Source organism: Lissotriton helveticus, chromosome 3_2, assembly GCF_964261635.1.
Source record: "Lissotriton helveticus chromosome 3_2, aLisHel1.1, whole genome shotgun sequence".
NCBI classification, from domain to species: domain Eukaryota; kingdom Metazoa; phylum Chordata; class Amphibia; order Caudata; family Salamandridae; genus Lissotriton; species Lissotriton helveticus.
This window is the reverse complement of record NC_136062.1, coordinates 482,340,530-482,364,901: the sequence shown is the minus strand read 5'-3', so window position 1 is coordinate 482,364,901 and position 24,372 is coordinate 482,340,530.

The window sequence follows — 24,372 nt, the reverse complement described above, 5'->3', positions numbered from 1 at the left end:
ACAACACAGCCCCCACGGAAAAGGAATATTATTTGCTGAACAGCCACGTTTTAAGATCTTTCCTGAAAGACAGTAAATTCTCACTCTTTCTTAGTGACAGCGGCAGTGCATTCCTGGCCCGGGGTGCAAGATATTTGAAAGAGCGACCCCCGAACCGAGCCCGCCTGATTGCCGGGACAGTGGCCAGGGACAGAGACGCCGAACGTAAGGCTCTGGACGGATAGTGAAATCCGATCCTCTTCCTCAAATAACAAGCGCCAGTGCCATGGAGTGCTTTGAAAGCAGTGGGCAAGGCCTTAAACTCTATACGTTTCCGAATTGGTAACCAATGGAGGGATTTCAGCAGTCCCGTAGCATGGGCCCTCCGGCCAAGGCCAAAAATTGCTCGGGCAGCCGAATTCTGCACCACCTGCAAGCGCGATAGGAGATACTCAGGAAGACCAAGGTAGAGCACGTTGGCATAGTCAAGTCTAGATCCCACCAGGGCTTGCACCGTGCTCTTCTTGTGGGCAATGGATAGAAGGGGGAGAAATTTCCTGAACATTTTTAGTATCCCGAAGCATGGTCCAACCAGGCCTAGAATCTGAGGTTTAAGAGTCAAGCCGTTGTCTTCCGCATCTTCCTCAAGCCACAACCTCTCTTCGCACCTACCCAGCCCTTCCACTTTTATTCCACACCACTGTCTTTTATAGCCCCTTTTTACCCTACAACCTTGCCTCCTGTAGCGCAACACCCACGGAACTACTCACCCACCTCGTATGCACTCATCAAGGAATAACCCTTGGTGACATTTTCTTTTCTACGCTTCATCTTAGTTGCGGCTTTCTATACATATGGTGTGAGTGAATGTATGACACAATAATTCATAACACTGAGCTCCTTTTACCTTTTGGCACACAGACGATTATATAATGGTCCCGAGTAAACTGGGGTTTTGTTTTTCCGTAACGCACAATATATTGCTGCACTTTAAAAAATATATATTTTGCTGCAGATAAGGGCAACAAGTCGAATGGGTCAGATTTGTTGAACGAAAAAGTTCTACTTGGGACATCAAACACATGTATTGAGGTACTGGGTGCTTATCATTGCAAGCACGAATCCGTCTGTCCTGCTCTTTTCTTGAGACCACGAATGAACTGGGATGATACATTCGTTTTTTTGTCTAATTTGGCCCTATTCCTGCTGATAAGGAAGAATCTTGCTCAGAAATTAGGCACACAAAATATAGACTTTAGTGATAGGAAATAATGCTGCTGTATAAAGAAGCAGTTAATGCTGTAAAGAACCTTCATCACCTGCAGGATGCCAGGGGTCGTTGGCATTTGCAGTTCACAATAGGAATGATGTTTATTTTACGTTGTAGGGCCATGTTATGGGATTTTGTGTATATTTGAAAGTCAGCACAAGGGCCTTGGAGCATTTTGTAGTATCCTGCATAAGTGCAATGCAATAGGTCTCGTATTTGCAAGACTTTTTTTGGCTTTGTAAATGACAATGCCTTTTATGTATGTGTTTTGAAAAACCCGCAAGCGGTGCATAGTCATTGCCTGGCAGTAACTGCACCTCTTTTGCTGCCAGCCTTGCTTCTCGTAAGCAATGGCTATAAGTACAACGTATGTGTTTACGCACCACTTGCAGGTTTTCAAAACACATAAATAAAATGCATTAGCATTTACAATGCTAATAGCTCAAACTCTGGCAAATGCAAGACCTATTGCATTGCAAATGCTTGTTTCAATTCTGCGGCTATTTGGGGAGCCTCTTCCTGTCTTCTCCACTTTTCCACGCCCTGTGGTCTGCATCCAGCAAGCTTCTTCCGTTTAATTCCTTCTAGTGTCTCTGTTTGCCCATTCTGGAGCCCGACTCTGCCCTGTGGGGCTGAAGGCCATCTCTTCGAAGCAAGACGACTCTGAAGCGTCGTCCAAGAGACCTGCTCTTGACAGGATTGAAGTTACGGCTCCCAATGGATCGGACTGGCCAAGGTCACACATGGTCACTGCGGCAGCCTGCAGGTCAAGCATCCCAGTGGTGTGCCTATGTGACAACCAGGGTTGGATTAGGAAGGCGGGCAGTCGGGCGTTGGGCTTTGGGCGGGAGCCTCAGCGTCATCTGTGGGCCAGGTTTATAGAGCCCCAGTAAACTGGCCAACCAAAGCTTAATCCCTCCTTTACAGGAGGCCTGCACCGCTGAAGCAGCACTTTTTATGATGATGCGGTGACGCAGCCTCTCCATCATACCTATGAGGTGACGCAAAGCCACCCTGCGCGGCTGTGCACCGCCTCAGAGATATGAATAAGGCGCTAAGTGCTGCATGCCTTACTCTGCGTCAAAGAGGCGTTCCAGGGGTGTTGGGAGAGTTTGACACGTGATTGGACAAGAGTACACATTGAAGACGAGGTTGCGATGTGAACAGAGGTGGGTCCATGTCATTTTTCCATGTCCTGTCCTGCCTGATTAGTGTTGGCACAACAACGTCACTTCTGTTATCTTGTAGATACGGTGCATTCCGGCCCTTCCAAAATGGCGTAGGGTTGCGCAAACAAATGACTCGCTGCCTTGCCCTACGCCAGTTCTTTGTAAATGAGGCCGTTACTGTCTACCCCGGTGCCCATCAGGACACTGCAAATTGGCACCAGTATCATGGGCCCTCCCCTGCCAGGCTGTCAAACCGAGGCTGAACTGCCAGAGCCATTTAGTTAGACACCAATATAAAGAAATCCAAATAATAATAATATATTAAATCAAGTACTGAAGGTGCTTCACAAGCGATCTCACAGTTTAAATGTGCAAATGTGAGAAGATGTAAAAATTCATTTTATTGAGTGACAGAAGCAGACAGGTAAAGGCTGGAAACCACAGGTCTGCACCATTCCAAAGTACACCTCCTCTGATCTGGTTGTATGCGTGTCAAAGGCGTATCAACCTCGACATAGTTCAAAAGGTCATCATCAGGGCTATTGGCTAGATGTAAGTAATCTAATTTAGATTCCTAAATACCGAATTTTACCGATTCGGTATTTAGGAATCGGTAAATATGATGTAAGTAATAAATCGGTAACATTTACCGATTCGGTAATATTTCTTATTACCGATTCGGTAATACCGATTCGGTAATGAGAAATACCTTCCCATTCATTCTATGGGCCTGGAGGCCCATAGGAATGAATGGGAAGCCATTCACTATTACCGATTCGGTATTACCGAATCGGTAATAGCGGGAGCATATTCAAGGGTGGCAGGGTGGCGCATTGACACCCTGTTGCACCCCTGAATCGTGCATGTGTGCACATGTGGCAGACATACATGTATGTCTGCCACATGGCACCTTGAAAAAGGCAAAATATTGCTTTTTTAAAGGTATTCGGTTTTTACTACCAACTTGTAGTTGGTGGTAAATAACAAATACTTAAAGCAAATATTCACTCACTTGAGTGCTACCTACATAGGTTTTAAGGATTCAGTAATTTACTGATTCCAGAAAATAAGGAATCAGTACATTACCGAATCCTTAAACCCAGCCTCCTACATCAGAAAGGGCTAAATACCGGTCGGTAACGGGAAAATCACCGATTTTCAGCCGTTGCCGACCGGTATTTAGCTACCTACATATGGCCCTAAGTGGTTTGAGGGCACGCAGAGGCTGTGTGTGGTGGAGTACATGTCTCACCAAGGAAAATAAGAGCACAGTATGGAGGGGTCATCAGCTGGTGAAAACCAGGGATAATACAATGGGCATAATTTCATGGCAACAATTTGCGCAGAAGCTTTAAAACAATTCCAAGGAATAGGCTGCCAATGACTAGTTATTGCAAGGAGTGCCAGTGTAATGGCCTGCTCCTTCTAATTAATAATGGTTACCAGCCTCTTTTAGTTGGTGTGGTACACCCAAGTAGTACTGTTTTTAACATGGGTGAAAAGTGGTCCATGAACAGGTAGTAACACTACTAAGGATTGGTAAGTTTCGAGCACAGTAACGGGGTAGACGTCTTTATCTGGAATCTTAGTGGGGACATCATTTACTGGTTTGCCTCGAGTAAGCAAATACAAGGAGATGATGGACGGAGCACTGAAACTTTTCAGGCACTCACCCCGAGTCACAGATCTGGGTAGAATCCATCATCGGTCTTTAACTCACTTCACCACCTCAGTTTGGACCCAGCCATATGCAAATCAGTCTTGACCCTGTGCCTCATGGGAACAGTCCAGCCCAAACTGCCAAGCCATGTCTTCCCTGGGCCGGAAACAAGCATCCTGGGACCAGTTTCTGGCTAATCAGCCGTTATCAACCAGGATAGCTTGACTCCAGTGGCGTAGTGAGCACGGGGCCCTAGTCTGGGGCACAGGGTCAGACTGATTTGCATACGGTTGTGTCTGAACTGAGGTGGCGAAGTGAGCTAAAGAACGATGATGGATTCAACCCAGATCAGTGACTGCCTCGAGCCCTCGCTGCTCCTTAGATTTGGCCTCCCTCGAGCCCTCTTTGTGGAGATGTGTGAGTGTCTTCTGGTGCCTCAGGATTGGTTCCTGGGCTCGGAGTCTCACATTCTGAGCCTCTCACCACTCACCGGTTCTTTGTCCTACTACTGAGTTCAGAAGTAAGAAGGAAGCGCACCCCTTTAACACTCGCCAGGGGGGTGGGGAGGGGCAGAGTGGGGGGTAGTAATGTATGGATTACAGACTTTAAAAGGTAAGTAAACATAAAAATAAATAAAACGAATTTCGTTGCACACACTGCGTCGCATTTGGTGATGCAGTGTGTGCAACGAAATTAGTTTTATTTATTTTTATGTTTACTTACCTTTGAAAGTCCATAATCCATACATTACTACCCCCCACCCTGACCCTCCCCCTCCCCACGTCACCGCCCGGCCGGTACTCCCACTATCGGCCGCGGCTGCGAGTAGCTGTAGGCATACTCAGGGGGGTGGGTGGGGGGGGGGGGCTAGTGGAGAGTCAGGACTCACCGAAGCATCTCTAAGCAGTAAATAAATACATTTCCAGGAGTGAATTTACGAAAAGAGAAAAGGTACTTCACTCCAGTGACGCCTCACTGCTCTACAGAGAGTTCATTAAAAGGTGCCCAACGACCAGCTCTTCTCTGTGCAACAAACCGGATGACACTTCATTTAGACAAAACCAAAACATTCATCTCCAGGAACAGCTGGAAAGAGAAGGGAAAATGGGACCTGGGAAGCAGCGCAGGAGAAAGGAGTCCGGGCTACAAACACCTGGGGTTTGGCTACACGAGCAACACTCTCCGAGGCGTCATCTACACTCCCCAGAGACTCTCCCCTCCCTTCACTTATTACCACCTTTCAAACACCACACGGTACATTTCCTTGGCCAACTTGGAAACCAACTCTGGCAGCAGTCACAGCAAACTGCGGCCAACGCCGTCTGACGGATCGGTGGCCTCCCGGGAAAGCGGAGTCGTAACCCAGGGGTGGCCTTAGGCATGTGCGAGCTGTGTACCTGCACAGGGCCACCAAACCCCAGGGGCCACCACGTCAATATATATCCTTAATATAATAATCCTCTGAGGATGGACACATATTTGCGTGGCGGCCCCTGGCAGGCTCTGTTCCACTTTCAAACACCCTGAACCCCCCCTCTTCACTGGCCTCTGCACTCTACCGCTCCCAGATCCCCTCTTCCAGGGACCCCTACCTACGCTCCCTGCCCAGGGCCGCCATGAGCCTAGAGCCGCCCCTGCGTAACCCGAGCCCAGGAGGCGAAGCCGGACCAGGTAGGGGCCCGGGTCGAACACCGTCCGGGGGCGGGCTGCGTGCCCCACCTCCTCCCCTCCCTCATTAACATTTTGGCTAGGTGGGGGGAGCCAGGATTGGCCCCCCAGGTACAAACATGGGTGAGTAAGCTAGGGCAAGAAGGGGGTTAAAAGGGGCAGCAGGGCATAGGGAGAACATATCCACCTCCCCCTCACAGCAGAGAGTGTGAAGAAGGGTCAGGGGCAGCAGACTATGCACAGCAAGGGGTAGGGACCAGAGCCAGACAACCAGACCAGGCGGAGCAGGGGACATTGGGGTGGATGATGCAACCACAAGCAAGACGGGGGAGGGACCAGAAACCAACGGCAAGCCGGCCAGCGAGAACTTGCACCCCTCCCCGAGCGACCCCCCCCCCCCTCAACTACAAAGAAGCGAGGGCTAGCCGACCTCATCCCGCCAGCAGTGAAGGAGAGGATTTGTAGAAAGGAGTTCAGAGACATCTTTTGACTGCTGGAAGTGCGCCAGGCAGCCTTAGACCTCACAACACAGGACAAGAAGGACGAGGACAGGAGGAGCAACCATAAACCCAATCAATCAATCAATCATAGCATTTGTATAGCACGCTACATACCCATGAGGGTCTCAAGGCGCTGGGGGGGGAACGCTGCTACTGTTCGAAGAGCCAGGTCTTGAGGAGTCTTCTGAAGGTTAGGAGGTCTTCGGTCTGCCGTAGGCGGATGGGGAGGGTGTTCCACGTCTTAGCGGCGAGGTGGGAGAATGATCTGCTGCTGGTGGTAACTCTTCAGATGTGGGGGATGGAGGCGAGGGCGCCGTCTGTGGAGCGGAGCTGGCAGGCGGGGGTGTAGAGGCTGAGGCGGCTGTGGAGGTACGCAGGTCCGGTGTCGTGGAGGGCCTTGTGTGCGTGGGTGAGGATCCTGAACATGATCCTCTTGTTGGCGGGGAGCGAGTGCATGTCTCTCAGGTGGGGTGTGATGTGGCTGCGGCGGGGGCGGGGGGGTCGAGGAGAACCCAGGGTACAAAGATCAATAGGCAATTGGCTAAAAGCATTCAGAGCACTAGCGTGCGTATTCATAGGAAAATTCACACGAAGCGCAGCAGCACTGACCTAATACGAACAGAAAGTGCACGAGGCGCAACAGCAGTATCAGGGCGAGGCGTGGCTTAAATACGAAGCGGGTTTTAGGGAAAAGATGCAGGTATGGCCAATCATGGGTTGGGACTGTCAGGACATGGAAGGTTTCACGAAATACAAGGTAGCAGCCCGGGAAGGGGTCAGCACAAAGGAGAGTGATTTCCGTCCCTACAGGAGTAAGGGCAGATCCGAGGGGTTGGCAAGGACTTCAAGGGGAAGAGCCAGGCCCACAACAAATCAAGGAAGCCATGTTGGAAATTTGACAAGGACAAGTTCTAGCCATGATCTTGGAAAACATCTCAATAGCCACTGGATGGCAGATGCGGAAGAGAAAGTTGGTTGGACATGTCAATGTTCGGGTTCCGGAAAAAATCCCAGAACTGAAACAGCGTTGGTGTTGGCTAAGGACTGTATTGGGCGGCTCGTGGGTGTAGGGCAGGGCGCGGCACTGATGCCATTGGGTCTGTCCATGGCCATTGACACCATCTCCCCATCCCTGCTGGTTGATCGCCTACAGGAACTGAGCATCACAGGCAGGGCCTTGAACCTACTGTCTTCCTTCCTCACGACAGATCCCAAAAAGTGATTGCGAACCAATTTTTATCAGACCTATTTTACCTGCCATATGGGGTGCCGCAAGACTACTCTGAGCCCAACACTTTTTAACACCTTTGACCGGACACTTTTTAACATGTACGTCTCCCCACTTGCCAGGATCACCGGTGGGCTGCAAGTGGTCTGTTACACCAATAATGACCAGATCATCATGTCCATTACGAAAGCACGTGCGCCAGCGAAGAAGGCGCGGTGGCACAGGCCTAGTCCCTGCCCAGCTGACACTGGTCAAGAGGGCAGGCACATGCTCCAGTGAAGAAGGCGAGGTGGCACGGAAGCGGTCCCTGCCTAGCTGACACTGGTCAAGGGCGCAGGTCCGTGCTCCAGTGAAGAAGGCGCGGTGGCAAAGGCCTAGTCCCTGCCCAGCTGACACTGGTCAAGGGCGCCGGCACGTGCTCCAGCGAAGAAGACGCGGTGGCACGGGCCAGTCCCAGCCCAGTTGACACTGGTCAAAGGTGCAGGCACGTGCTCCAGAGAAGAAGCCGTGGTGGCAAGTGCCTAGTCCCAGACCAGTTGACACTGGTCAAGGGTGCTGGCACCTGCTCCTGTGAAGAAGGCAGGGTGGCACGGGCCTAGTCCCAGCCCAGCTGACACTGGTCAAGGGTGCCGGCATGTGCTCCAGCGAAGAAGGCGCGGTGGCACGGGGCCAGTCCCTGCCCAGCTGACACTGGTCAAGGGTGCCGGCACGTGCTCCAGTAAAGAAGGCGCGGTGGCACGTGCCTAGTCCCAGCCCAGCTGACACTGGTCAAGGGTGCCGGCATGTGCTCCAGCGAAGAAGGCGCGGTGGCACGGGGCCAGTCCCTGCCCAGCTGACACTGGTCAAGGGTGCAGGCACGTGCCTAGTGAAGATGAAGGCTGCCCTCTGCTGGCTGCACTATATTCAGCTGGGTTCCGCTGCTGGTCTTCCACGGTCCCACAAGCCCACCACCAAACAACACGAGGAGACCACCCCAGTCGCAACAGTGCTCTAAGCGAGGTCGGTGAGAGACTGCCACTTGAGGCATGGGGTCCCGCAGTGCTGCCCACTCTCTGGAGACTCTGGGTTTCAGGTGAGTTGGCAGCTGACGTGCGATCTCAATCCTTCAGACCCCGCTGCAGTGACCACGGGGAGCCCTGTTCCTCTCCACACCACCCCGCCTGGCCCTCCCGGTCCGTCCGGGAAACCGCCGGCTGTGTTTCCAGCCTCCTGCCTCGGGTTCTGGTAGGTCTCCTGTTCAAGGCAGCGCGGCACAGTGCCGGACTGGGAACAAAAACCGGCCCTGGCAAAGTGCTCGTCCGGCCCCCCTCGCCCCCGTTGGGGGCGTTGGAGGTGCGACCGAGCTCTTTGCCGGGTCCGGTTTTCGGCTGATTATGGTACAGGGTCGATTTCGCAGCTATGCTGCAAAAACGGCCCTGTAACAAAAACGGCCCTGTAACAAAAACGGCCCCCAGGGGCCCAAAACCGGCCCCACCCTTGCGGCGCACCAGGGGATTGCCCGGTGCCCGCAACAGCCAGTCCGGGCCTAGCAGCGCCAGGGCGTCTCCAGCATCCTCCCTCAGATGTCACTCAGCTCCTGCTCTCAAGGCAGCACCAGGGCGTCTCCAGCATCCCCCCTCAGACGTCACTCAGCGTCTGCCCCCAGGGCACACCAGGGCGTCTCCAGCATCCCCCCTCAGATGTCACTCAGCTCCTGCTCTCAAGGCCAGACTCAGGGCACCCCCAGCATCCCCCCTCAGACGTCACTCAGCGTCTGCCCCCAGGGCACACCAGGGCGTCTCCAGCATCCCCCCTCAGACGTCACTCAGCGTCTGCCCCCAGGGTACACACACCAGGGCGTCTCCAGCATCCCCCCTCAGACGTCACTCAGCTCCTGCTCTCAAGGCAGCACCAGGGCGTCTCCAGCATCCCCCCTCAGACGTCACTCAGCTCCTGCTCTCAAGGCAGCACCAGGGCGTCTCCAGCATCCCCCCTCAGATGTCACTCAGCGTCTGCCCCCAGGGCACACCAGGGCGTCTCCAGCATCCCCCCTCAGACGTCACTCAGCGTCTGCCCCCAGGGCACACCAGGGCGTCTCCAGCATCCCCCCTCGGATGTCACTCAGCTCCTGCTCTCAAGGCCAGACTCAGGGCGCCCCCAGCATCCCCCCTCAGACGTCACTCAGCGTCTGCCCCCAGGGCACACCAGGGCGTCTCCAGCATCCCCCCTCAGACGTCACTCCGTGTCTGCCCCCAGGGCACACCAGGGCGTCTCCAGCATCCCCCCTCAGATGTCACTCAGCTCCTGCTCTCAAGGCCAGACTCAGGGCGCCCCCAGCATCCCCTCTCAGACGTCACTCAGCGTCTGCCCCCAGGGCACACCAGGGCGTCTCCAGCATCCCCCCTCAGACGTCACTCAGCGTCTGCCCCCAGGGCACACACACCAGGGCGTCTCCAGCATCCCCCCTCAGACGTCACTCAGCTCCTGCTCTCAAGGCAGCACCAGGGCGTCTCCAGCATCCCCCCTCAGATGTCACTCAGCGTCTGCCCCCAGGGCACACCAGGGCGTCTCCAGCATCCCCCCTCAGACGTCACTCAGCGTCTGCCCCCAGGGCACACTGGGGCGTCTCCAGCATCCCCCCTCAGACGTCACTCAGCTCCTGCTCTCAAGGCCAGACTCAGGGCGCCCCCAGCATCCCCCCTCAGACGTCACTCAGCGTCTGCCCCCAGGGCACACAAGGGCGCCTCCAGCATCCCCCCTCAGACGTCACTCAGCGTCTGCCCCCAGGGCACACCAGGGCGTCTCCAGCATCCCCCCTCAGACGTCACTCAGCTCCTGCTCTCAAGGCCAGACTCAGGGCGCCCCCAGCATCCCCCCTCAGACGTCACTCAGCATCTGCCCCCAGGGCACACCAGGGCGTCTCCAGCATCCCCCCTCAGACGTCACTCAGCGTCTGCCCCCAGGGCACACCAGGGCGTCTCCAGCATCCCCCCTCAGACGTCACTCAGCTCCTGCTCTCAAGGCCAGACTCAGGGCGCCCCCAGCATCCCCCCTCAGACGTCACTCAGCTCCTGCCCTCAGAGCAGCGCCAGGGCGCCTCCAGCATCCCCCCTCAGACGTCACTCAGCGCCTGCCCCCAGGGCACACCAGGGCGTCTCCAGCATCCCCCCTCAGACGTCACTCAGCTCCTGCTCTCAAGGCCAGACTCAGGGCGCCCCCAGCATCCCCCCTCAGACGTCACTCAGCGTCTACCCCCAGGGCACACCAGGGCGTCTCCAGCATCCCCCCTCAGACGTCACTCAGCGTCTGCCCCCAGGGCACACCAGGGCGTCTCCAGCATCCCCCCTCAGACGTCACTCAGCTCCTGCCCTCAGAGCAGCGCCAGGGCGTCTCCAGCATCCCCCCTCAGACGTCACTCAGCTCCTGCTCTCAAGGCCAGACTCAGAGCGCCCCCAGCATCCCCCCTCAGACGTCACTCAGCGTCTGCCCCCAGGGCACACCGGGGCGTCTCCAGCATCCCCCCTCAGACGTCACTCAGCTCCTGCTCTCAAGGCCAGACTCAGGGCGCCCCCAGTATCCCCCCTCAGACGTCACTCAGCTCCTGCTCTCAAGGCCAGACTCAGGGCGCCCCCAGCATCCCCCCTCAGACGTCACTCAGCATCTGCCCCCAGGGCACACCAGGGCGTCTCCAGCATCCCCCCCTCAGACGTCACTCAGCGTCTGCCCCCAGGGCACACCAGGGCGTCTCCATCATCCCCCCTCAGACGTCACTCAGCGTCTGCTCTCAAGGCAGCACCAGGGCGTCTCCAGCATCCCCCCTCAGACGTCACTCAGCTCCTGCTCTCAAGGCCAGACTCAGAGCGCCCCCTGCATCCCCCCTCAGACGTCACTCAGCGTCTGCCCCCAGGGCACACCGGGGCGTCTCCAGCATCCCCCCTCAGACGTCACTCAGCTCCTGCTCTCAAGGCCAGACTCAGGGCGCCCCCAGTATCCCCCCTCAGACGTCACTCAGCTCCTGCTCTCAAGGCCAGACTCAGGGCGCCCCCAGCATCCCCCCTCAGACGTCACTCAGCGTCTGCCCCCAGGGCACACCAGGGCGTCTCCAGCATCCCCCCTAAGACGTCACTCAGTGTCTGCCCCCAGGGCACACCAGGGCGTCTCCATCATCCCCCCTCAGACGTCACTCAGCGTCTGCTCTCAAGGCAGCACCAGGGCGTCTCCAGCATCCTCCCTCAGACGTCACCCAGCGCCTGCTCTCAAGGCCAGACTCAGGGCGCCTCCAGCATCCCACCTCAGACGTCACTCAGCGCCTACCCCCAGGGCACACCAGGGCGTCTCCATCATCCCCCCTCAGACGCCACTCAGCGTCTGCCCCCAGGGCACACCAGGGCGTCTCCAGCATCCCCCCTCAGACGTCACTCAGCTCCTGCTCTCAAGGCCAGACTCAGGGCGCCCCCAGCATCCCCCCTCAGACGTCACTCAGCGTCTGCCCCCAGGGCACACCAGGGCGTCTCCAGCATCCCCCCTCAGACGTCACTCAGCTCCTGCTCTCAAGGCCAGACTCAGGGCGCCCCCAGCATCCCCCTCAGACGTCACTCAGCGTCTGCCCCCAGGGCACACCAGGGCGTCTGCAGCATCCCCCCTCAGACGTCACTCAGCGTCTACCTCCAGGGCACACCAGGGCGTCTCCAGCATCCCCCCTCAGACGCCACTCAGCTCCTGCCCTCAGAGCAGTGCCAGGGTGCCTCCAGCATCCCCCCTCAGACGTCACTCAGCGTGTGCCCCAGGGCACACCAGGGCGTCTCTAGCATCCCCCCTCAGACGTCACTCAGCTCCTGCTCTCAAGGCCAGACTCAGGGCGCCCCCAGCATCCCCCCTCAGACGTCACTCAGCGTCTGCCCCCAGGGCACACCAGGGCGTCTCCAGCATCCCCCCTCAGACGTCACTCCGTGTCTGCCCCCAGGGCACACCAGGGCGTCTCCAGCATCCCCCCTCAGATGTCACTCAGCTCCTGCTCTCAAGGCCAGACTCAGGGCGCCCCCAGCATCCCCTCTCAGACGTCACTCAGCGTCTGCCCCCAGGGCACACCAGGGCGTCTCCAGCATCCCCCCTCAGACGTCACTCAGCGTCTGCCCCCAGGGCACACACACCAGGGCGTCTCCAGCATCCCCCCTCAGACGTCACTCAGCTCCTGCTCTCAAGGCAGCACCAGGGCGTCTCCAGCATCCCCCCTCAGATGTCACTCAGCGTCTGCCCCCAGGGCACACCAGGGCGTCTCCAGCATCCCCCCTCAGACGTCACTCAGCGTCTGCCCCCAGGGCACACTGGGGCGTCTCCAGCATCCCCCCTCAGACGTCACTCAGCTCCTGCTCTCAAGGCCAGACTCAGGGCGCCCCCAGCATCCCCCCTCAGACGTCACTCAGCGTCTGCCCCCAGGGCACACAAGGGCGCCTCCAGCATCCCCCCTCAGACGTCACTCAGCGTCTGCCCCCAGGGCACACCAGGGCGTCTCCAGCATCCCCCCTCAGACGTCACTCAGCTCCTGCTCTCAAGGCCAGACTCAGGGCGCCCCCAGCATCCCCCCTCAGACGTCACTCAGCATCTGCCCCCAGGGCACACCAGGGCGTCTCCAGCATCCCCCCTCAGACGTCACTCAGCGTCTGCCCCCAGGGCACACCAGGGCGTCTCCAGCATCCCCCCTCAGACGTCACTCAGCTCCTGCTCTCAAGGCCAGACTCAGGGCGCCCCCAGCATCCCCCCTCAGACGTCACTCAGCTCCTGCCCTCAGAGCAGCGCCAGGGCGCCTCCAGCATCCCCCCTCAGACGTCACTCAGCGCCTGCCCCCAGGGCACACCAGGGCGTCTCCAGCATCCCCCCTCAGACGTCACTCAGCTCCTGCTCTCAAGGCCAGACTCAGGGCGCCCCCAGCATCCCCCCTCAGACGTCACTCAGCGTCTACCCCCAGGGCACACCAGGGCGTCTCCAGCATCCCCCCTCAGACGTCACTCAGCGTCTGCCCCCAGGGCACACCAGGGCGTCTCCAGCATCCCCCCTCAGACGTCACTCAGCTCCTGCCCTCAGAGCAGCGCCAGGGCGTCTCCAGCATCCCCCCTCAGACGTCACTCAGCTCCTGCTCTCAAGGCCAGACTCAGAGCGCCCCCAGCATCCCCCCTCAGACGTCACTCAGCGTCTGCCCCCAGGGCACACCGGGGCGTCTCCAGCATCCCCCCTCAGACGTCACTCAGCTCCTGCTCTCAAGGCCAGACTCAGGGCGCCCCCAGTATCCCCCCTCAGACGTCACTCAGCTCCTGCTCTCAAGGCCAGACTCAGGGCGCCCCCAGCATCCCCCCTCAGACGTCACTCAGCATCTGCCCCCAGGGCACACCAGGGCGTCTCCAGCATCCCCCCCTCAGACGTCACTCAGCGTCTGCCCCCAGGGCACACCAGGGCGTCTCCATCATCCCCCCTCAGACGTCACTCAGCGTCTGCTCTCAAGGCAGCACCAGGGCGTCTCCAGCATCCCCCCTCAGACGTCACTCAGCTCCTGCTCTCAAGGCCAGACTCAGAGCGCCCCCTGCATCCCCCCTCAGACGTCACTCAGCGTCTGCCCCCAGGGCACACCGGGGCGTCTCCAGCATCCCCCCTCAGACGTCACTCAGCTCCTGCTCTCAAGGCCAGACTCAGGGCGCCCCCAGTATCCCCCCTCAGACGTCACTCAGCTCCTGCTCTCAAGGCCAGACTCAGGGCGCCCCCAGCATCCCCCCTCAGACGTCACTCAGCGTCTGCCCCCAGGGCACACCAGGGCGTCTCCAGCATCCCCCCTAAGACGTCACTCAGTGTCTGCCCCCAGGGCACACCAGGGCGTCTCCATCATCCCCCCTCAGACGTCACTCAGCGTCTGCTCTCAAGGCAGCACCAGGGCGTCTCCAGCATCCTCCCTCAGACGTCACCCAGCGCCTGCTCTCAAGGCCAGACTCAGGGCGCCTCCAGCATCCCACCTCAGACGTCACTCAGCGCCTACCCCCAGGGCACACCAGGGCGTCTCCATCATCCCCCCTCAGACGCCACTCAGCGTCTGCCCCCAGGGCACACCAGGGCGTCTCCAGCATCCCCCCTCAGACGTCACTCAGCTCCTGCTCTCAAGGCCAGACTCAGGGCGCCCCCAGCATCCCCCCTCAGACGTCACTCAGCGTCTGCCCCCAGGGCACACCAGGGCGTCTCCAGCATCCCCCCTCAGACGTCACTCAGCTCCTGCTCTCAAGGCCAGACTCAGGGCGCCCCCAGCATCCCCCTCAGACGTCACTCAGCGTCTGCCCCCAGGGCACACCAGGGCGTCTGCAGCATCCCCCCTCAGACGTCACTCAGCGTCTACCTCCAGGGCACACCAGGGCGTCTCCAGCATCCCCCCTCAGACGCCACTCAGCTCCTGCCCTCAGAGCAGTGCCAGGGTGCCTCCAGCATCCCCCCTCAGACGTCACTCAGCGTGTGCCCCAGGGCACACCAGGGCGTCTCTAGCATCCCCCCTCAGACGTCACTCAGCTCCTGCTCTCAAGGCCAGACTCAGGGCGCCCCCAGCATCCCCCCTCAGACGTCACTCAGCGTCTGCCCCCAGGGCACACCAGGGCGTCTCCAGCATCCCCCCTCAGACGTCACTCCGTGTCTGCCCCCAGGGCACACCAGGGCGTCTCCAGCATCCCCCCTCAGATGTCACTCAGCTCCTGCTCTCAAGGCCAGACTCAGGGCGCCCCCAGCATCCCCTCTCAGACGTCACTCAGCGTCTGCCCCCAGGGCACACCAGGGCGTCTCCAGCATCCCCCCTCAGACGTCACTCAGCGTCTGCCCCCAGGGCACACACACCAGGGCGTCTCCAGCATCCCCCCTCAGACGTCACTCAGCTCCTGCTCTCAAGGCAGCACCAGGGCGTCTCCAGCATCCCCCCTCAGATGTCACTCAGCGTCTGCCCCCAGGGCACACCAGGGCGTCTCCAGCATCCCCCCTCAGACGTCACTCAGCGTCTGCCCCCAGGGCACACTGGGGCGTCTCCAGCATCCCCCCTCAGACGTCACTCAGCTCCTGCTCTCAAGGCCAGACTCAGGGCGCCCCCAGCATCCCCCCTCAGACGTCACTCAGCGTCTGCCCCCAGGGCACACAAGGGCGCCTCCAGCATCCCCCCTCAGACGTCACTCAGCGTCTGCCCCCAGGGCACACCAGGGCGTCTCCAGCATCCCCCCTCAGACGTCACTCAGCTCCTGCTCTCAAGGCCAGACTCAGGGCGCCCCCAGCATCCCCCCTCAGACGTCACTCAGCATCTGCCCCCAGGGCACACCAGGGCGTCTCCAGCATCCCCCCTCAGACGTCACTCAGCGTCTGCCCCCAGGGCACACCAGGGCGTCTCCAGCATCCCCCCTCAGACGTCACTCAGCTCCTGCTCTCAAGGCCAGACTCAGGGCGCCCCCAGCATCCCCCCTCAGACGTCACTCAGCTCCTGCCCTCAGAGCAGCGCCAGGGCGCCTCCAGCATCCCCCCTCAGACGTCACTCAGCGCCTGCCCCCAGGGCACACCAGGGCGTCTCCAGCATCCCCCCTCAGACGTCACTCAGCTCCTGCTCTCAAGGCCAGACTCAGGGCGCCCCCAGCATCCCCCCTCAGACGTCACTCAGCGTCTACCCCCAGGGCACACCAGGGCGTCTCCAGCATCCCCCCTCAGACGTCACTCAGCGTCTGCCCCCAGGGCACACCAGGGCGTCTCCAGCATCCCCCCTCAGACGTCACTCAGCTCCTGCCCTCAGAGCAGCGCCAGGGCGTCTCCAGCATCCCCCCTCAGACGTCACTCAGCTCCTGCTCTCAAGGCCAGACTCAGAGCGCCCCCAGCATCCCCCCTCAGACGTCACTCAGCGTCTGCCCCCAGGGCACACCGGGGCGTCTCCAGCATCCCCCCTCAGACGTCACTCAGCTCCTGCTCTCAAGGCCAGACTCAGGGCGCCCCCAGTATCCCCCCTCAGACGTCACTCAGCTCCTGCTCTCAAGGCCAGACTCAGGGCGCCCCCAGCATCCCCCCTCAGACGTCACTCAGCATCTGCCCCCAGGGCACACCAGGGCGTCTCCAGCATCCCCCCCTCAGACGTCACTCAGCGTCTGCCCCCAGGGCACACCAGGGCGTCTCCATCATCCCCCCTCAGACGTCACTCAGCGTCTGCTCTCAAGGCAGCACCAGGGCGTCTCCAGCATCCCCCCTCAGACGTCACTCAGCTCCTGCTCTCAAGGCCAGACTCAGAGCGCCCCCTGCATCCCCCCTCAGACGTCACTCAGCGTCTGCCCCCAGGGCACACCGGGGCGTCTCCAGCATCCCCCCTCAGACGTCACTCAGCTCCTGCTCTCAAGGCCAGACTCAGGGCGCCCCCAGTATCCCCCCTCAGACGTCACTCAGCTCCTGCTCTCAAGGCCAGACTCAGGGCGCCCCCAGCATCCCCCCTCAGACGTCACTCAGCGTCTGCCCCCAGGGCACACCAGGGCGTCTCCAGCATCCCCCCTAAGACGTCACTCAGTGTCTGCCCCCAGGGCACACCAGGGCGTCTCCATCATCCCCCCTCAGACGTCACTCAGCGTCTGCTCTCAAGGCAGCACCAGGGCGTCTCCAGCATCCTCCCTCAGACGTCACCCAGCGCCTGCTCTCAAGGCCAGACTCAGGGCGCCTCCAGCATCCCACCTCAGACGTCACTCAGCGCCTACCCCCAGGGCACACCAGGGCGTCTCCATCATCCCCCCTCAGACGCCACTCAGCGTCTGCCCCCAGGGCACACCAGGGCGTCTCCAGCATCCCCCCTCAGACGTCACTCAGCTCCTGCTCTCAAGGCCAGACTCAGGGCGCCCCCAGCATCCCCCCTCAGACGTCACTCAGCGTCTGCCCCCAGGGCACACCAGGGCGTCTCCAGCATCCCCCCTCAGACGTCACTCAGCTCCTGCTCTCAAGGCCAGACTCAGGGCGCCCCCAGCATCCCCCTCAGACGTCACTCAGCGTCTGCCCCCAGGGCACACCAGGGCGTCTGCAGCATCCCCCCTCAGACGTCACTCAGCGTCTACCTCCAGGGCACACCAGGGCGTCTCCAGCATCCCCCCTCAGACGCCACTCAGCTCCTGCCCTCAGAGCAGTGCCAGGGTGCCTCCAGCATCCCCCCTCAGACGTCACTCAGCGTGTGCCCCAGGGCACACCAGGGCGTCTCTAGCATCCCCCCTCAGACGTCACTCAGCTCCTGCTCTCAAGGCTAGACTCAGGGCGCCCCCAGCATCCCCCCTCAGACGTCACTCAGCGTCTGCCCCCAGGGCACACCAGGGCGCCTCCAGCATCCCCCCTCAGACGTCACTCAGCGTCTGCCCCCAGGGCACACCAGGGCGTCTCCAGCATCCCCCCTCAGACGTCACTCAGCTCCTGCTCTCAAGGCCAGACTCAGGGCGCCCCCAGCATCCCCCCTCAGACGTCACTCAGCATCTGCCCCCAGGGCACACCAGGGCGTCTCCAGCATCCCCCCTCAGACGTCACTCAGCGTCTGCCCCCAGGGCACACCAGGGCGTCTCCAGCATCCCCCCTCAGACGTCACTCAGCTCCTGCTCTCAAGGCCAGACTCAGGACGCCCCCAGCATCCCCCCTCAGACGTCACTCAGCTCCTGCCCTCAGAGCAGCGCCAGGGCGCCTCCAGCATCCCCCCTCAGACGTCACTCAGCGTCTGCCCCCAGGGCACACCAGGGCGTCTCCAGCATCCCCCCTCAGACGTCACTCAGCTCCTGCTCTCAAGGCCAGACTCAGGGCGCCCCCAGCATCCCCCCTCAGACGTCACTCAGCGTCTACCCCCAGGGCACACCAGGGCGTCTCCAGCATCCCCCCTCAGACGTCACTCAGCGTCTGCCCCCAGGGCACACCAGGGCGTCTCCAGCATCCCCCCTCAGACGTCACTCAGCTCCTGCCCTCAGAGCAGCGCCAGGGCGTCTCCAGCATCCCCCCTCAGACGTCACTCAGCTCCTGCTCTCAAGGCCAGACTCAGAGCGCCCCCAGCATCCCCCCTCAGACGTCACTCAGCGTCTGCCCCCAGGGCACACCGGGGCGTCTCCAGCATCCCCCCTCAGACGTCCCTCAGCTCCTGCTCTCAAGGCCAGACTCAGGGCGCCCCCAGTATCCCCCCTCAGACGTCACTCAGCTACTGCTCTCAAGGCCAGACTCAGGGCGCCCCCAGCATCCCCCCTCAGATGTCACTCAGCATCTGCCCCAGGGCACACCAGGGCGTCTCTAGCATCCCCCCTCAGACGTCACTCAGTTCCTGCTCTCAAGGCCAGACTCATGGCGCCCCCAGCATCCCCCCTCAGACATCACTCAGCGTCTGCCCCCAGGGCACACCAGGGCGCCTCCAGCATCCCCCCTCAGACGTCACTCAGCGTCTGCCCCCAGGGCACACCAGGGCGTCTCCAGCATCCCCCCTCAGACGTCACTCAGCTCCTGCTCTCAAGGCCAGACTCAGGGCGCCCCCAGCATCCCCCCTCAGACGTCACTCAGCATCTGCCCCCAGGGCACACCAGGGCGTCTCCAGCATCCCCCCTCAGACGTCACTCAGCGTCTGCCCCCAGGGCACACCAGGGCGTCTCCAGCATCCCCCCTCAGACGTCACTCAGCTCCTGCTCTCAAGGCCAGACTCAGGGCGCCCCCAGCACCCCCCTCAGACGTCACTCAGCTCCTGCCCTCAGAGCAGCGCCAGGGCGCCTCCAGCATCCCCCCTCAGACGTCACTCAGCGTCCGCCCCCAGGGCACACCAGGGCGTCTCCAGCATCCCCCCTCAGACGTCACTCAGCTCCTGCTCTCAAGGCCAGACTCAGGGCGCCCCCAGCATCCCCCCTCAGACGTCACTCAGCGTCTACCCCCAGGGCACACCAGGGCGTCTCCAGCATCCCCCCTCAGACGTCACTCAGCGTCTGCCCCCAGGGCACACCAGGGCGTCTCCAGCATCCCCCCTCAGACGTCACTCAGCTCCTGCCCTCAGAGCAGCGCCAGGGCGTCTCCAGCATCCCCCCTCAGACGTCACTCAGCTCCTGCTCTCAAGGCCAGACTCAGAGCGCCCCCAGCATCCCCCCTCAGACGTCACTCAGCGTCTGCCCCCAGGGCACACCGGGGCGTCTCCAGCATCCCCCCTCAGACGTCACTCAGCTCCTGCTCTCAAGGCCAGACTCGGGGCGCCCCCAGTATCCCCCCTCAGACGTCACTCAGCTCCTGCTCTCAAGGCCAGACTCAGGGCGCCCCCAGCATCCCCCCTCAGACGTCACTCAGCGTCTGCCCCCAGGGCACACCAGGGCGTCTCCAGGATCCCCCCTCAGACGTCACTCAGCGTCTGCCCCCAGGGCACACCAGGGCGTCTCCATCATCCCCCCTCAGACGTCACTCAGCGTCTGCTCTCAAGGCAGCACCAGGGCGTCTCCAGCATCCCCCCTCAGACGTCACTCAGCTCCTGCTCTCAAGGCCAGACTCAGAGCGCCCCCAGCATCCCCCCTCAGACGTCACTCAGCGTCTGCCCCCAGGGCACACCGGGGCGTCTCCAGCATCCCCCCTCAGACGTCACTCAGCTCCTGCTCTCAAGGCCAGACTCGGGGCGCCCCCAGTATCCCCCCTCAGACGTCACTCAGCTCCTGCTCTCAAGGCCAGACTCAGGGCGCCCCCAGCATCCCCCCTCAGACGTCACTCAGCGTCTGCCCCCAGGGCACACCAGGGCGTCTCCAGGATCCCCCCTCAGACGTCACTCAGCGTCTGCCCCCAGGGCACACCAGGGCGTCTCCATCATCCCCCCTCAGACGTCACTCAGCGTCTGCTCTCAAGGCAGCACCAGGGCGTCTCCAGCATCCCCCCTCAGACGTCACTCAGCTCCTGCTCTCAAGGCCAGACTCAGAGCGCCCCCAGCATCCCCCCTCAGACGTCACTCAGCGTCTGCCCCCAGGGCACACCGGGGCGTCTCCAGCGTCCCCCCTCAGACGTCACTCAGCTCCTGCTCTCAAGGCCAGACTCAGGGCGCCCCCAGTATCCCCCCTCAGACGTCACTCAGCTCCTGCTCTCAAGGCCAGACTCAGGGGGCCCCCAGCATCCCCCCTCAGACATCACTCAGCGTCTGCCCCCAGGGCACACCAGGGCGTCTCCATCATCCCCCCTCAGACGTCCCTCAGCGTCTGCTCTCAAGGCAGCACCAGGGCGTCTCCAGCATCCTCCCTCAGACGTCACCCAGCGCCTGCTCTCAAGGCCAGACTCAGGGCGCCTCCAGCATCCCCCCTCAGACGTCACTCAGCGCCTACCCCCAGGGCACACCAGGGCGTCTCCATCATCCCCCCTCAGACGTCACTCAGCGTCTGCCCCCAGGGCACACCAGGGCGTCTCCATCATCCCCCCTCAGACGTCACTCAGCGTCTGCTCTCAGGGCAGCACCAGGGCGTCTCCAGCATCCTCCCTCAGACGTCACCCAGCGCCTGCTCTCAAGGCCAGACTCAGGGCGCCTCCAGCATCCCCCCTCAGACGTCACTCACCGCCTGCTCTCAAGGCAGCACCAGGGCGTCTCCAGCATCCCCCCTCAGACGTCACTCAGCGCCTGCTCTCAAGGCCAGACTCAGGGAGCTCCTCCAGGCAGATGTGCAGAACCCCTGGATGCTGATCTGACCCTGGTGAGAGGGAGTTGGCAGTCAGTGGCCCCTACCCTGGCACATAAATGATTCTTGGACCAATAATGCGGGACCTCATTATTCTCGTTCACACATCTTGTCAAACTGAGTGACAGTTTGTGTTCCATCTTTGTCCTAATGCTGTGGATGGAGTTTGTGTATTCCATGGAAGCATCTTTCGTGGTTTCGGATAAACTTCGTGTATCCGCTTATCCAGCTCTGGGACCGGTTTCAGGTATTCCGAGACTACAGCTCTGGGACGGGTTTTGGACAGTTCTTGTCAGTTATTTTGCATAAAGTTTTCACATTAAATTGTATGAAGTGTGTATTAAAACTGCTCATTGTATACTTTGCATTCACACGTGAACTAACATAGAGCTGTTCCCATTGAAAGTAAATCATTATGTGGTGTTCAGTGTGTTTTTTCTGGATTCGGATACCTGGGCCTCAGTCAGCCCTCTGTCTCCATCTTTCTGAAAACAGTTGTTCACTCTGGGTCTATATTTTCTAGCTCCTTACCACGAACAGCAAGATGTGCACTCTTTATTTTATGTGACGCACTATACTCGAAGAACTCGACGGACGCTATTTTGTTACTTTCAAGGCTCTTCCTGTCAGCGCACTTATTTTCGGTTGTTTGTGTGACTCGTTTAAGCATGAGCGCAAAATCCGCTCCGATCGCGGATTTTGCGGATTTTCGGTGAATTCGCGGTCCGCGAACTCTCGCGAATTTACCGAAAATCCGCAATCCGCGATCGGAGCGGATTTTGCGGTCAAAAGTTAAAGCGAGCCTAATTTACGATGGCGCCGGCAAGCTGCCAGCGCCATCCTCAAATAGTTACTTAATTAGCTTCAACAGGAAGCTCTAATAGATAAGATACAGCAGGGGCTCGAGCGCCTGCTTTATTTTATCAGTTGGCGCTTCCTGTTGAAGCTAATTAAATAACTTTTGCAGGATGGCGCTGGCAGCTTGCCGGCGCCATCGTAAATTATTTAGGAAGGTGAAAAACGGTGGTGTCTTCTTGAATAAATATGAAGGGCAGGGTTCATTCTGGCACGACGGTCCTGGCACAAAAAATAAACCTCAACAGGAAACACTTGCAGATATCAATAAAGCATGTGCCCTAGTTGAAGCTTAAATTCAGTGACTCATTCATCAGCCCAAAAACAATCGTGAGCGTTGTGGGGGCTGGGCAGGTGTGCCTTCTTCCCAAATATACCATCGAAAATCCGCTGTGATGCTGGCCAGAGGCATTTGCATCTTTGACTTTCACGAGCGCAATCCCCGTGCTGTTCCTGTGACCAGGAGCTTCTGTCTCTTAATCTGCTGCTCTGATCGGTCTCTGACCTTTTATACACACAAGAGGCATGTGCGCTCGCATGGAAGCCCCGTCCGTTTGGCCCCGCCCACACACTCGAGGAAGCCCCGCCCCCAAATCCGCCGATCCGCAGAATCCGCGGATTTAGCGGATCCACGATCCGTGAATCCGCAAATTCGTGAATCGTGGATCCGCAAAATCCGCCCATGCTTAGACTCGTTTGCTCTGACACCTCTGGGTGACAGTAGGTCAGAAGAGGCGAATCAGTGGTCATGGGGCCGTTTATAGGGGCCTCATTTATAAGGCTGTACGTCACTTTTACGCCGCCGGTGCGTCACTTTTTGTGACGCACCAGTGGTGTAAAAAATGCGTCTTGTTGCACCATATTTACAAAGTGACGCATCTAGGTAGATGCGTCACTTTGTTAACCCCTGCGCCACATTATACCTGCGCCAGGTATAATGTATGCAAGGGGGGCGTTTTGACGCAAGAAAGGGTCATGGAAGTGACGCAGTGAAATCTATAAGATTTCACTGCGCCATTTCTTGTCCGCTAATGCGTCAAAATCTTACGCCTGCTTTATGGCAGGCGTAAGACTGACGCAGGCACTAACAATATGGGACTCTCCCATGTGAGAGTACACATTGCTTGAGTTGCGTCACTTTTGTGACACACTCCAGCAATGCGTCACTTTTGCACCTACAGATACGTCAGAAATACTGATGTATCTGTAACTCCTTGCGACATGATGCGTCATATTATAAATATGACACATCAATCATGCCACAAGGAGTGCGCACTGAGAATTGACGCATCGCTGCTTGCACGCAGCGATGCGTCATTTCTCATAAATGAGGCCCTAGGTGTTTTTTCCACCCTAGGCGAGAATTAAAAAATGCCGCCCCCCTCCTTTTTACTACCATCACTCTCTCCCCCTGTCATCCAGGCTGGAAGAATTAAAGCATTAGATCCCAAAATGTGCCTCGTTATGCCGCATAATTTAACTTTTTTTGATGCATAATTTAGCCAACTCTCCGCATAATTTGGTTCCCCCTGCGGCTTAATTTCCAGTGGCCCTGAGTATAAATAACACCAACAATCAATGAGCACACGGCAAAACAGCTGAGTAGGTTCACCGCTCGCTGCAGAGATCTGCAGTGTTAGCTGATCACAAAATGAAATATTTGCACAGTCTACTCAGCCTTTTATCTTTCCAAGTTAAAAAGGAGTGCCTTTGTGTTGAGTAATATTGACATATTATCTACGCCCGAGGCACAATTTAATTAACGATGTATGTTTTGTGAATCGGCGTATAGAGCGCAAACGTAGCCGTAGAACATCACAGCGCGGTACAATACTTGCCTGGGTACATTTGAGTGGTAAATCGAACAGCCAGGTCTTCAGCTTCTTCCTGAAGGAGAGGTGGTCTTGGGTCAGGCGCAGGTCGGTCGGGAGGGAGTTCCAGGTTCCAGGTTCCAGGTCTTGGTCCCAATCATGGGTCCCACTCTGCGACTCTGGGCAGTAGCTTGCTTAATCTCCACAACGGCCCCAGCAGCGCTTGGATGCCTGGCTGCACCTTGGGGGTGCCCAGGAGTGGACATTTCACAGGAAAGCCAGGATGGGTTCCACAGCGGTATGAATACAGCGCTACGAGACCTCTGGGTAGAAGTGCGCTATATATATACAAACACATTTACATTTACATGGGCGAGACGTAGTCACCGCCACTGGCTGCTGCATTAAGCACCGCTCGGGGACTGGCCAAAAATGATGCCCAGGACTGTCATTTGTATCGCTTTCCCGCGCTACACGAATGACGGCCCGGGGGACCCACACACTGGTACCTCCGGCCCACTCAACACATCACTATGCTAGGGTGCGCTGCGCAGCATGCACAAGCAGGTGCAGTTGCACTCCCTCACAG